Below are 13,924 nucleotides of genomic sequence, written 5' to 3'. Positions count from 1 at the left end.
AATGTGTGTGTGTGTGTTGGAGGTGTATAGGCTGGATGGAAAAGAGAAGGAAAAAGAACTCAAAAGACTACTTCACCAAGTTCTTTAGTTGCAGGCTAGAAGGAAAAAAGGTTGATGGGGGTTTAAAAATGTTTAAGAAAGATATGGTAAGTTCTAAATCTGGCAGTTTACACTCCATAATGTACCCCTTGCAAGCTTCTGGATGGCCATAACACCAACTTTTGTCCCAACAAGAAATAGCACACTTGACAATAATTAGAAGGGGGTTCATTTGCAAAGGGATTATTTATAAAAGCATAAATTTCGGGAACAACAAATAGCTCAGTAATCTAATAAGAGCTGAACTCTTATCATCACTAGACCCTAAAGTACAGGAGTAGGGACTAGTTACCACAATGCAGAAGTGAGTCACGTATAACTGGCTACCTTCAGTGATAACTTAGTTGAAGGACTAAGCTAGCCCAAGGTGATCTTGTGGGAAAAGGAACAGAAAAATAAATACTGGAACCTAATTTTCCTTTTTCCTTCTGATATACTGGTAATTCTCTTGGCCAAACCCAGTCAAAAGCTAGACAGCAAGGAAGACTATTTATGTGGTTCATACAGGTCAGCTTCTCAAGGAAGAAAGCAAGCTGGAAAAGGATGAGAGGTGCCTGGTGGGGCAAATGGAAGATACCTAGCACAGCCATCAAGTGTAGTTTCTGTGGGCAGACCCCTTGGAGCCTGGTACAGTGCTAGAACCATCTCCTGAACTAAGTCCAGTTACTGAGTCAGCTTTATCTTCATATATATTGCTGTCAGGGAGGTTATTCCTCCAGGGAAAACTGAGGAGACACTGCCAAGAAAGAACAAATAGATATAAAGTCCTATTAAATCCTACACCTACTTATGGTTATATCTGAACTTTTAGAATAAAATCTTCAAAGTTTTAATATTAAGTTTAATATTAAGTTCTCCAAAGAACACTCTTTTCCATTGTGTCAACACCTTTCACTTGGATGAAGAAAGTGCGAAAACACACACATGTGCGCACACACAGAGAGAAGCAAGAAGAGAGATCATCTTCATTTATTCTGCTTTGACTTTATCAAATAAAATCTATAATTCAACTCTGCATCAAATGTCTAGCTTTCATAAAACAGTTTTTTCTAGAGAGAAATGACAATCTTCATAAAACAGTTAACTTGAATTAGAAAAATATTTTTACTTCCATCAAGAACAAACATGTTCAGTGAAAATGACATCTTTTCCCTCCTTTTGAGTCTTCTAGCTGATGACATGAGCTGCTATATAGAAAATCCTGAGGAATATAGTAAAAACTATTAGAGCTAATGAACAAGTTCACCAAGGCTACATGATACAATATCAGTACACAAAAAGTTGTTTCTCTATAGCAATGCAAACTTTAAAAATGATATTAAAACAATTTCATGTAAACTAGCGTAAAAGAATAAAATACTTAGGAAAAGTCAACAAAAGAAATGCAAAGCTTATATATTGAAAACTAAATATTTTTGGACTTTTATTAGTACATGTCTGCAGTACATAATGATTACAGTCACTGTAGGGAATTGGTACATGTACATAACACATTCCAATTCTTTTTTCCTCCTTCTCTCCACTCCCCTTTTATTTTTCCAGCATTGGATTCATTTATTTATCTTATAAGACCTTATAGAAAAAAATAAATAAAAAATAAATTTTAAAAAGACCTTATAGAGTTAATTTCCATATACACAGATTGAAAACTAGACTAATAAGCCAAATATCATGTAAAACATATAAGACAATTGTACTAAGTCAAGGTACAGTTTTAGATACATTGTTCATGCTGGATTACAATACCTTTTCTTTTTCTGTTTTTTCCCTGTTATCTATATTCATATCTCTATTTACATAGAGAGAGGGAAGAGAGATAAAGATATAGATACAGATTGAGTTTTTCATATAAAAGAAACCATGTGATAATCTAGTGTGTCTGAGTTATTTCACTTAACATTATGGTCTCAAGGTGCATCCATTTTCCTACAAGTGACTCAAATGTATCCTTCTTTATGGCAATGTAATACTCCATTGTGTATAAACAGCACATTTTCTTTATCCACTCATCTGTTGATGGACATACAGGCACCTTCCAAGATTTAGCTATTACAAATTGTGGTGCTATAAACACGGGTATTCATACATCACTGTGGTATGATGTCTTCAGCTCTTTTGGAAAGTTATCTAGAAGGGGAATAGCGGGATCAAATGGAATTTCCATATTTAGTTTTTTGAGGAATCTTCATACTGATTTACATAGTGGTGGTATCAGTTGACACTCCCACCAAAAATGGAGAAGGGTTCCTTTTTCCCCCACAGCCTCACCAGCATTCGTTATTGGTTGACTTCTTGATGATAACCATTCTTTCTGTGGTGAGATGAACAACTACATACTTTTGAAATCAGCCAAAAATAAAAAGACATTCATGTTCATGGATGATTAGATTAATATTGTTACAGGGCAATACTCACCAAGTTTATCTACAAATTCAAGGCAATCCCTGAGTTTTCCTTCTTGGAAATTGACAAGTTGATCCTAAAGTTCATAGGGAAACAGAAGAGACCCAAATAGCCAAAATGATTTTGGAAAATAATAACAAAGCTGGAAGGTTCATAAGTTCCACTTTTAAAACTTACTCTGAAGCTGAAGTCATGAAATCACTGTGGTACTGTCATAGGAAAGACATATAACTCAATGGAGTAGAATTGAGATTCCAAAAATAAACCTATAATTTATGGCAAATTGATTTTTGAAAAATGTGCTAAGACCATTCAATAGTCAAAAAATAATCTCTTCAACAAATGGTGCTAGAAAGGCCGGGAACTTAGCTCAGTGGTGCTGCCACCTGCCTCCCAAGCACAAGGACCTGAGTTCCATCCTTTATACAAAAAAAACAAAACAAAATAAAAAACAAATGGTGCTAGAACAGGCACTATATAAAAGAATGAATTCAGATCCCTGCTTCATGCCATATACAAAAATTAATTCAAAGTGGACCAAAGATGTAAGTGTAAGAGTTTATATCCTGGTGTGGTAGTATATACTTATAATCCTGATACTCTAGAGGCTAGGGGAGGAAGCCAGCCTGCACTACATTGCAAGACCCTGTCCCATGAAAAAAGTGTATAAAACTTTTAGGAAAAAAATAAACCTAAATCTTTGTGAGTGTGAATTTAAAAATTGTTACTTAAATATGACAAAAAAGTACAAATGACAAAAGAAATCTAGATACATTGGACTTCATCAAAATTAAAAACTTCTTCCAGGTGTTACACCTGTAATCCTAGCACTTGGGAGGTTGTGGCAGGAGGATTTTGTGTTCAAGGCCAGCCTGAGCTACATAGCTATTCCAAGGCTGCCTGGACTACACAGTGAGACCTGGCTTCAAGAAAAAAACAAGTGGGATCTCTTCTTATTAAAAGGCTTCTGCACAGCAAGAGAAACCACCAGCAGTGTGAAGAGACAACCCACAATGTGGGAAAAAATCTTCACCTGCTCTTCCTCAGACAAAGGTCTACTATCTCGAATCTATAAAGAACTTAAAAAGATCAGACCTCCCAAATTTAAAGACCCAATCTAAAAATGGGCATCTGAAATGAACAGACATTTCTCAGACAAAGAAGTAGAAATAGAAAATAAATACATGAAAAAATGTTCAACATCACTGGTCATTCGAGAGAAGCAAATGAAAACAACGCTGAGATTCCACTTCACTCCAGAAAGAATGGCTGCTATCATGAAATCAACCAATAAATGCTGGTGGGGCTGTGGGGAAAGAGGAACCCTGCTCCACTGCTGGTGGGAGTGTAGACTGGTGCAACCACTTCGGAAATCAGTATGGAGATACCTCAAAGAACTAGGACTGGAAGTCCCATTTGACCCCATTATTCCACTGCTGGGGATCTTCCCCAAAGAAGTAAAAGAATCATACCACAGTGATATATGTGCACCCATGTTCATAGCAGCGCAGTTTGTAATAGCTAAAACTTGGAAACAGCCCAAATGCCCATCAACTGGAGACTGGATAAAGAAAATGTGGTTTTTTTATAAAATGGAGTACTACTCAGCCATAAAAAATGAAAAATTAGAGACATTTATAGCTAAGTGGATGCACATTGAGGCGATACTCTTAAGTGAAATAAATAGGACACACATGTGTAAATACTGAATAGTTTCTCTGGTGTGAGAAACTGAAAGTGTAAATAAGGACTAAATGTATAATAGGTAATGTGAAATAGGAAGAAAAGGGGCAAAGGCGAAGGAAGTGGGAGGGCTAGGGGAAAGGATAGAAGGGAATGGGATTAATATGAGAAAATGGAAAAATAGGAACAAAATCTTTGTAAATAGGGAGGACTGGAGGGGTTGAAGGGAGGGCTGTGCAAGGGTGAAAAATAAGAACCAAGAGAGACTATGTAAAGGTGCAAATTTCCAATGATGAATGTCATTATATTGTATACCTAAAATGTACCAATGATTAGAATGAATAATCAATAATGTAAAATAGGAAGAAAAGGACCAACGGGGTAGGGGTAGTGGGAGGGGCAGGGGAAAGGAAAGAAGGGAAAGGAAAAAATGATGAGAAATGGAAAAAATGGAAATAAAGTCTTTGTATATAGGGAAGGGTGGAGGGCGTGAAGGGAGGGCTAGGAATGGGGAAAAAAAAAAAGAACCAAGATGCATCATGTAAAGGTACAAGTTCCCAAAGAGAAATGTAAATGTGTTGTATACCTAAAATCTACCAATAAAAGAATTTAAGAAAAACAAACAAACAAAAATAAAATGAAAAATAAAAATTTCTGTATTTCAGAGTATGCTATCAAGAATGTGAAAATACAATCCACAGAATGGAAGAAAATATTTGTAAATTACATATCCAATAAGGGACTAATATCCAGACTATACAGAACTCTTATAACAACTAACCCAATATCTCCAAAGAAAATACACAAATGGCCAATACGTACATTTAAAATGCTCAACATCATTACTCATTAGAGAACTGTCAATAAAACCACAATAAAGCTTTATGCCTTCAATCCACTTTGAACTGATTTTTGTGTATAGTGTAAGAGAAGGGTTTAATTTCTTTTTTTCTTTTTCTCTTTTTTATTTCCCCACCTCCTCTCCTTCCTCCTCATCCCCTTCCTTGTTTTTCTTCTTTTTTAGTATGTAGACTTCTAGATTTCACAACTCCATTTATTGAAGTTTGTCCTTTCCCTATTATATATTCTTGGTGCTTTTGTCAAAGTTACTTGTTTTAAACAGACATGGGGGCACACACCTACAATCCTAGCATTCTGGGAGGCTGAAGCAAGATGATCATGAGTGTTATGGTTTATTTCTGCATGTCTCCTCCCAAAGCCTCATGTGCTCTTAAGTGGGGCTTTGGGGAGGTGGTTAGATAGTGGGGGTGTGATACTCATCGGTGGAGTAGTCCACTGATGAGTTTACAGCTAAATGTTATATTGGGAAATGAAGCCTGGTTGGAGGAGGTGGGTCACTGGGGGCGTGGCCTGGAAGGGTCTATCTCCCTCCCTCTTCCCTTGATCTCTCTCTGGTACCTGCCACCATGGTATGAGCTCTTTCTCCTCTGCCATGCCCCTTTGCCACATTGCCCTGCCTTGGAGCCAGCTGACTATGGACTGAAATCTCTACAAACTGTGAGACAAAATAAACCTTTCCCTTTTTAGAGTTGTGGGTGTCAGGTATTGTGTCTTAGCAACAAGAAAGTAGCTAAGACAGTAACAAAAATTTAGTTGTCCATCTATGCAAAAATTTTTATTCTGTTTCACTAGTCTTTGTGTGTTTTTATACCAGCACTATACTGTTTTGATTACAAAAGCTTGTAATATAGTTGAAATCAGAGTATGACACCTCTTTGGAGAGTAAATATGGGGGCAACAGAATAGATTCATACTTACCAAGGGTTATTTAGTTACTATTGTCTATGACTTTCCAACCTGCCAGCAAGCGATCCTGACGTGGAACCTTTTGAATGGCATCACCACTGCAGGTGTCCAACTGGCCACTTGGTTATGAGTTGACTACAATAGCCCACTTATATATGAGATATTATAATAGTTTTTTTCAGAGTGATAAACATGTATTTTTTGGTATAGATTAGCTTTTCTAAAAGATAGCATCCTAACACTGCTATCTGAAATTTTACAGAGTATTTGATCAACCATCAGGTTATACCACATAAAATTACATTAGACAAGAGGATGCATTTTACAGTAAAGACATAGAAATTGGTCTATGATGATATGATTTCCTGATTTCATACAGTACACCAACACCCAAAAAACTGGTATTATGATTGAGTAATGAACTTGCCTGCTGAAAGACAGCTTAAGTACCAACTCAAAACCAATATTCTATGTGAGAAGGATCCTTTTCTTCAGAATATAGTGTATTCAGCAAATCAAAAAAATTGTATGTGGTGTATATTCTCAATAAGAAGAAACAAAAGAATAGAAACAGGAATATCCGCACTTACCATCACTATCAGTGACACAGTGACATCCCTGCAGTTTTCTACTTGCTAGAGTCAGAGGTCCTGGCCCTGAAGGGAGCTCACTCTAGCCTAAAGTTTCTCAATCTCATGACTACTGATATATTGGTAGGATAAATCTTTGTTATGAAAGTTGTCCTGTGCATTATAGTATATTTAACAGCATCCCAGGCTTCTCCCCACTGGATGCCAGGAGTACACATCTTCTAATTGTGACAAAAAATGTCTCCAGATATTGACAAATGTTCCTAGGGGGAAAAACTGTTCCAGGTTGAGAACCATTGGAGAAAAAAAGTTCATGTGAATTACAATTTGGGACTGACAACTGGGCATTTTGGTCTCTTTGTGTCCAGGAACAAGGAGGCAAGAAAAGTAACCATCTTATCTTGGTCAGTTGACTTCAGTGGTTGTAAGGAGGTAGAGCTGCTTTTCACAATAGGAACAGGAAGGGATTGTCAGGGTGTCAAGAAGTCTCTGAGCAAAAGCAGCTGCTAAATTGGGTGGCTACTCTGTCAGACATTTGACCAGATAGGTGACAACGAGCCCAAATGAATATACACAGTATATTACTTACATAGACAGCATAAGCAAGATCATCGTAGTTAGCTCCCTACATCCTTAATCCCACAGGACAGCTACATCAGATGACAGATGATATGACTGGTAGGTCACTCTGTTATTGAAGAGCCAATTCTAGACTGCAACTAATCAGTGTCATAGCCTGCAGCTATATACTAAAAAGATCAAGATAGATAGTCCCATGCTTCATTGGAAACAGTTAGGCTGATTAGAACCTGATTTTGGCTTTCTTCCAGAACAAAGGGACACTGATGAGAAATATCCTATGACAGTTCCTTACAAGACTAATTTTTTGGCATATTATTGAAAGGGTATTTTGCCAAGATTTAGAACCTCTAATTGAGCATTGGCTATGTGACCTATACAAATATATGCAAAGTTGCTAGTGTTCCATTGTTGAACTGTTTCCCTACAAAAGTATGTATAAAACCCAAATGATCCATTTGAATATTTTATTTTATTTTTTATTTTGTGAGCCAGAGTCTCGCTATGTAGCCCGGGCTGGCCTCAAACTCACAGTGATTGTCCTGCCTCAGCCTTCTGAGTGCTGGGAATACAGGCATGTGCCACCACACCTGGCTCCATTTGTTTTTTTTTTTTTGTATTAAATTCTTTTATTGGTAGTAGGTATACAACACAATTACATTTCTCATTGGGAATTGTACCTTTATATAATGCATCTTGGTTCTTATTTTTTCCCCATTCCTAGCCCTCCCTTCACGCCCTCCACCCTTCCCTATTTACAAAGACTTTATTTCCATTTTTTCCATTTCTCATCATTTTTTCCTTTCCCTTCTTTCCTTTCCCCTGCCCCTCCCACTACCCCTACCCCGTTGGTCCTTTTCTTCCTATTTTACATTATTGATTATTCATTCTAATCATTGGTACATTTTAGGTATACAATATAATGACATTCATCATTGGAAATTTGCACCTTTACATAGTCTCTCTTGGTTCTTATTTTTCACCCTTGCACAGCCCTCCCTTCAACCCCTCCAGTCCTCCCTATTTACAAAGATTTTGTTCCTATTTTTCCATTTTCTCATATTAATCCCATTCCCTTCTATCCTTTCCCCTAGCCCTCCCACTTCCTTCGCCTTTGCCCCTTTTCTTCCTATTTCACATTACCTATTATACATTTAGTCCTTATTTACACTTTCAGTTTCTCACACCAGAGAAACTATTCAGTATTTACACATGTGTGTCCTATTTATTTCACTTAAGAGTATCGCCTCAATGTGCATCCACTTAGCTATAAATGTCTCTAATTTTTCATTTTTTATGGCTGAGTAGTACTCCATTTTATAAAAAAACCACATTTTCTTTATCCAGTCTCCAGTTGATGGGCATTTGGGCTGTTTCCAAGTTTTAGCTATTACAAACTGCGCTGCTATGAACATGGGTGCACATATATCACTGTGGTATGATTCTTTTACTTCTTTGGGGAAGATCCCCAGCAGTGGAATAATGGGGTCAAATGGGACTTCCAGTCCTAGTTCTTTGAGGTATCTCCATACTGATTTCCGAAGTGGTTGCACCAGTCTACACTCCCACCAGCAGTGGAGCAGGGTTCCTCTTTCCCCACAGCCCCACCAGCATTTATTGGTTGATTTCATGATAGCAGCCATTCTTTCTGGAGTGAAGTGGAATCTCAGCGTTGTTTTCATTTGCTTCTCTCGAATGACCAGTGATGTTGAACATTTTTTCATGTATTTATTTGCTATTTCTACTTCTTTGTCTGAGAAATGTCTGTTCATTTCAGATGCCCATTTTTGGATTGGGTCTTTAAATTTGGGAGGTCTGATCTTTTTAAGTTCTTTATAGATTCGAGATAGTAGACCTTTGTCTGAGGAAGAGCAGGTGAAGATTTTTTCCCACATTGTGGGTTGTCTCTTCACACTGCTGGTGGTTTCTCTTGCTGTGTAGAAGCTTTTTAATAAGAAGAGATCCCATTTGTTGATTGTTTGTGCTAGTTCATGGGCAACTGAGGTTTTGTTCATAAAATCTTTTCCTACACTGATGTCTTCAAGGGTTCTACCTAACCTCTGTTCCAACTGGTTCAGAGTTTCTATTTTAATATTTAGATCTTTAATCCATTTTGATTTTAGTTTAATGCATGGTGAGAGATATAGGTCTAGTTTTAATCTTTGGAAAGTTGAAGCCCAATTTTTCCAGCACCATTTATTAAAGAGGCTATCTTTCTTCCAGTGAGGGTGTTTGACTCCTTTGTTGAAGATGAGATGGCTGAGTGTGTCTGGCATTGTTTCTGCATCTTCTAATCTGTTCCACTGGTCCTCAAGTCTGTTTCTTTGCCAGCACCATGCTGTTTTTATCACAGTAGCTTTGTAGTAGAGTTGCAGGTTGGGGATTGTGATACCCCTGCCATGTCTCTGTTACCTAGAATTGCTTTTGCTATTCTGGGTCTCTTCTTGTTCCAAATGAATTTTTGGATTGTTTTCTCGAGGTCTATGAAGTATGCTGCTGGGATCTCAATTGGAATTGCATTAAATCTATATAGCAGTTTTGGAAGTATGGCCATTTTCACTATATTAATCCTTCCTACCCAGGAGCAGGGGATGTCTTTCCATTTTCTGATATCATCTTCAATCTCTCCTTTCAGAGTGCCATAGTTTTCAGAGAAGAGGTCTTTGATTTCTTTGGTTAGGATGATTCCTAGGTATTTCAGTTTTTTGGATGCTATTGTGAAAGGAATTATTTGGCCTATTTCTCTCTCAGTGAGTCTGTCATTGGTGTAGAGGAAAGCTATTGATTTTTGTGTGTTGACTTTCTAACCAGCTACTTTCCTGAATTTGGTTATTAAGTCTAGAAGACTTTTGGTGGAGTTCTTGGGTCTTCTATATAGAGTATCATGTCATCTGCAAATAATGACAATTTGACTTCTTCATTTCCTGTCTTTATTCCTTTTATTTATTTCTCTTGTCTAATTGCTGTGGCTAATGTTTCCAGAACTATGTTGAACAAGAGTGGTGATAGTGGGCATCCTTGTCTTGTTCCTGATTTTAGTGTGAAGGATTTCAGGTTTTGACCATTTAGTATGATATTGGCTGTTGGTTTTTCATAGATGGCTTCTATCAGCTTGAGGTAGAGACCATCTATTCCAATTTTTTGTAGGGTTTTTATCATAAATGCATGTTGGATTTTGTCAAATGCTTTTTCTGCATCTATGGAGATAATCATATGGTTTTTGTCCTTGGCTCTATTGATATAGTGTATTACATTAATTGATTTTTGTATATTGAACCATCCCTGCATCCCTGGGATGAATCCCACTTTATCAGGGTGTATGATCTTCTTGATGATCTTCTGCATTCTGTTTGCCATTATCTTCTTAAGGATTTTTGCATCTATGTTCATTAGTGAGATTGGCCTATAGTTCTCTTTTTCAGTTGGATCTTTCTCTGCTTTGGGGATCAAGGTGATGCTTGCTTCCAGGAATGAATTTCCATTTGAATATTTCTAGATACTACCTTTCCCAGTTCTGACTATAAATAACCAAGTAAAGCAATCATGGACATGATGATGGAGAATCGTACCCCTAAAGGAGGAATACCTGGGTCATCCCACTAGCGAGGCTACTGAAACAGCAGAGATGCTAAGTGAAGGTAAGGAAAATTTATAGTGGATACTGAAGGCAGAAGATGGTACCAATTGTGAACCAAAGGCTAACTTCTCTAGCTTTGTTGTTTGTTCATTTGTTTGTTTAAGTGCTGGGAACAGATCCCAGGGTCTTATGCATACTAGGCAAGCACCATGTCTCTGAGCCACATCCATAGCCTTTACTACTGGTTTTAATTTATAACACTAATTTCTCACTTCTAAGTTTCTCCTCAGAAAGAAAATCCCTCTGGGGTCTTGTAGAGATGCTCCCCACCTACAAAGAGAGAAATGTATCCAAGTGGTACAAATGATACATTGAGGTAGACGTACAGATAAACTACCAGATCCCATTTCAAGGAAGAACGTGCTGCTTGTCTCTGGAGTGGACACTCAGCAGACAGGACATAGCTGTCAACTTCTTCAGGGTGTGTCTCAGCTGTAGAGTCTTAACCCAAGTTACACTCTTCTTAGCCACATCTAGTAACTGAGTTTGATGTGTGTGACAATTGTGGTATGTCAACCTGAATAGATTAATAAATGCTTCGCAGATTAGTGCAGAATAGTTCTGGGTGTATCTATGGATGATTAACTTGTAAGCCGGTAATCAGAGGAAGGGAAAACCCATGCCAGATGTGGGTGGCACCAACAAATACACTTATTGCTTGGACAGGATAAAAGGGAAAAGAAGAAGCAAGAATCCCCATTTTGGAAGAGCTCCAGTCTTCACCATCACTTTTGGACACTGGTCTCCAGTTTCATCAGCTTGCCAATGCAGATTTGCACCAGCAACTCTACAGTGACTTTCCAGGCCTTCAGCCTTGGATTGGTGCTGTGCCTTTGATACTTCTTGTTCTGTGTCTGCCATCTTCTTGGGCTAAGAAGCTACTGGAAACTCTTGGTCTCCAGTATGCAGATGGCCATCGTGAATTCTTTCACCTCTGATCCTGCAGATGGCTATTGTGAACCTGCCTTTGATTTTTTAAAGCTGCCTAATAAATCCCCTTGCATAATTATACATATATTTTCTATTTATTCTGTTCCTCTAGAGAACCCTAACTAATAGAGATTTTGGTACCAGGAGTGGAGTGGTGCTTACTCTTCTCCTGACATTCCATAAATTAAATATTATAATGTAGATTTAAAAAATCTTAAGTATCAATATTAAGTCTATCAGTGTTATGTTACAAAGAAATAAAGATACTTTAGACATGTGTACATATGCACAAGTATACTAACAAAATAGGGAAGAAATGTTCATGACAATTACAGTCCTCATTCCTGCAACTGGTCATGCAGTCATAGTTGGTATTTATAAATACCTACTTCTACCACTAATTGTGTGTTCCCTTGACCTGCAGCAAGTACCTCAGCAAGTCTTGGTTCTTTACTTGGGAGGGTGACCCATATCTTCATTTCTGAAGGTTCTGGGCCATTTATTATTCTGCCTGGATTGGGTTGTTGTACTTTCCCATTAACCTTAATAATAGCATTGTAATACTAGGAGATTTCCTAAGTTTCAGATGGAAAGGAAGACTCTATTGGAAACTAGACTAGAGCCCATGCATGATTCATTCTGGGAAAAAATAATTTATCTACATTTTGCCCATGGCCTGAGACTTTGTGGAAGACTGGAATTGATGGTAGTGAACTCACTAATCTGGTAGAGGAAATTTCACAGCAGCTCAACATCCAGGCTGTGGCATGGGTACTGTAGCTGCTTTTAACCACATATACAGTAAAAATCAGGAGAGAAGAGGAGAGGTAAATGACTTGAAAATCTTGTAGCTTGGCCAGAAAGGAAGCACCTACAAAGTTGGGGCCATGAAGAGTATGGTTGCAAAGAATATTAGCATTTTAAAAAGCAAATTATTTTGCATCAGTACAATGGAAAAGATAGTTCAAAAGCATCTCACAAATCAGTAAAACCTCACCCATCACACAGTCCAAGGTGTTAAAGTGTAAAACTTTCATTTGTAAAGAGAGCTTATTATGGTTTATATCTAAAATGTCCTCCAATATCTCATGGATTTGGAAGGTAGTTGGATCATGGGGGCACTATACTCATTAGTGGATTCATTCATTGATGAATTCAGTAGTGGAATAGGCTGTTAGGAGGTAGGGCCTGGTTGGAAGAGGTGGGTCACTAGAGGTGTGACCTAGAAGGATGCATTATGTCCCTAGCTTCTCCTTTTCCCTCCTCTCCCCCCTGTTTTTTTTCTCTCTCTCTCCCCTCCTCCTCCTCCTCTTCCTCTTCCAACTCTTCCTCCCTCTCCTCCTTCCTGGCCACCATGAAGTGAGAAGTTTTCCTCTGCCATGCAGTTTCTATCTTGGAGAGAGAACCAACCATGGGCTGAATCCTCTGAAAAACATGAGCCAAAATAAACTTCTCCTCTTTTATGTTGCAGGTGTTGGGTATTGTGTCTCAGCAACAAAAATGCCATCTAATACAGATTTTGATACTGGAAGTGGGGTCACTGCTATAATTGGACCTGACCATATGGTTTAGAAGCCTCTGGGACTTGTTTTGTTTTCAGGAGGAATGTGGAAAAGTTTGGAGATGCCAGCTAGAGAACCCCTAGAATGTTATGAGCAGTGCTTTATGTGCAATACTGGTCAGAGCTTAGAAGACCAGAATGCTGATAGGAATGTGGACAGTAAAGACAAGGATCAAGTGGTTTCACTTGGGAACAAGAGCCCTGTTGTCAGTTCACTTGAGGCCATGTGTGTTATGCTGTGGCAGAAAATTTTTCTACATTTTGCTGATGTCCCAAGACTGTGGGAGACTGAGATTAAAGGTGAATGATTAAACCAATAGGGTAGAGAAAATTCCAAGGCAGCCCAGCATTCATCCTATGGCATGAGTACTTCTGGCTGCTGTTTTCAGGTGTGCTTTTAGCAGATCTACAGCAAGAATCATGAGAAAAAAGAGGAGCTGAATGATTAACAAAGTTTGAAGTTTCACCAGAAAGGAAGTGACTGCAAAGCTGCGGCAAAGGACAGCATGACTGTTGAAAACATTAGCATACTTTGTTAATAATTAAAATGTTTTATGCAAAAAAGGTATAGAATTATTAGGAAATGAGTTGAGAGATAGATTAACAAATGAAAATATATTCCTTTAAGATCATGATACAGAGTGTATTTATCATTGTTATTATTTTTTTCATAAA

This window comes from Heterocephalus glaber, unplaced genomic scaffold (genome assembly GCF_053883595.1).
Source record: "Heterocephalus glaber isolate CG9 unplaced genomic scaffold, H.glaber_assembly_v1.0 deba00001729, whole genome shotgun sequence".
Lineage (NCBI taxonomy): Eukaryota > Metazoa > Chordata > Mammalia > Rodentia > Bathyergidae > Heterocephalus > Heterocephalus glaber.
Note: the sequence above shows the minus strand (reverse complement) of the source record.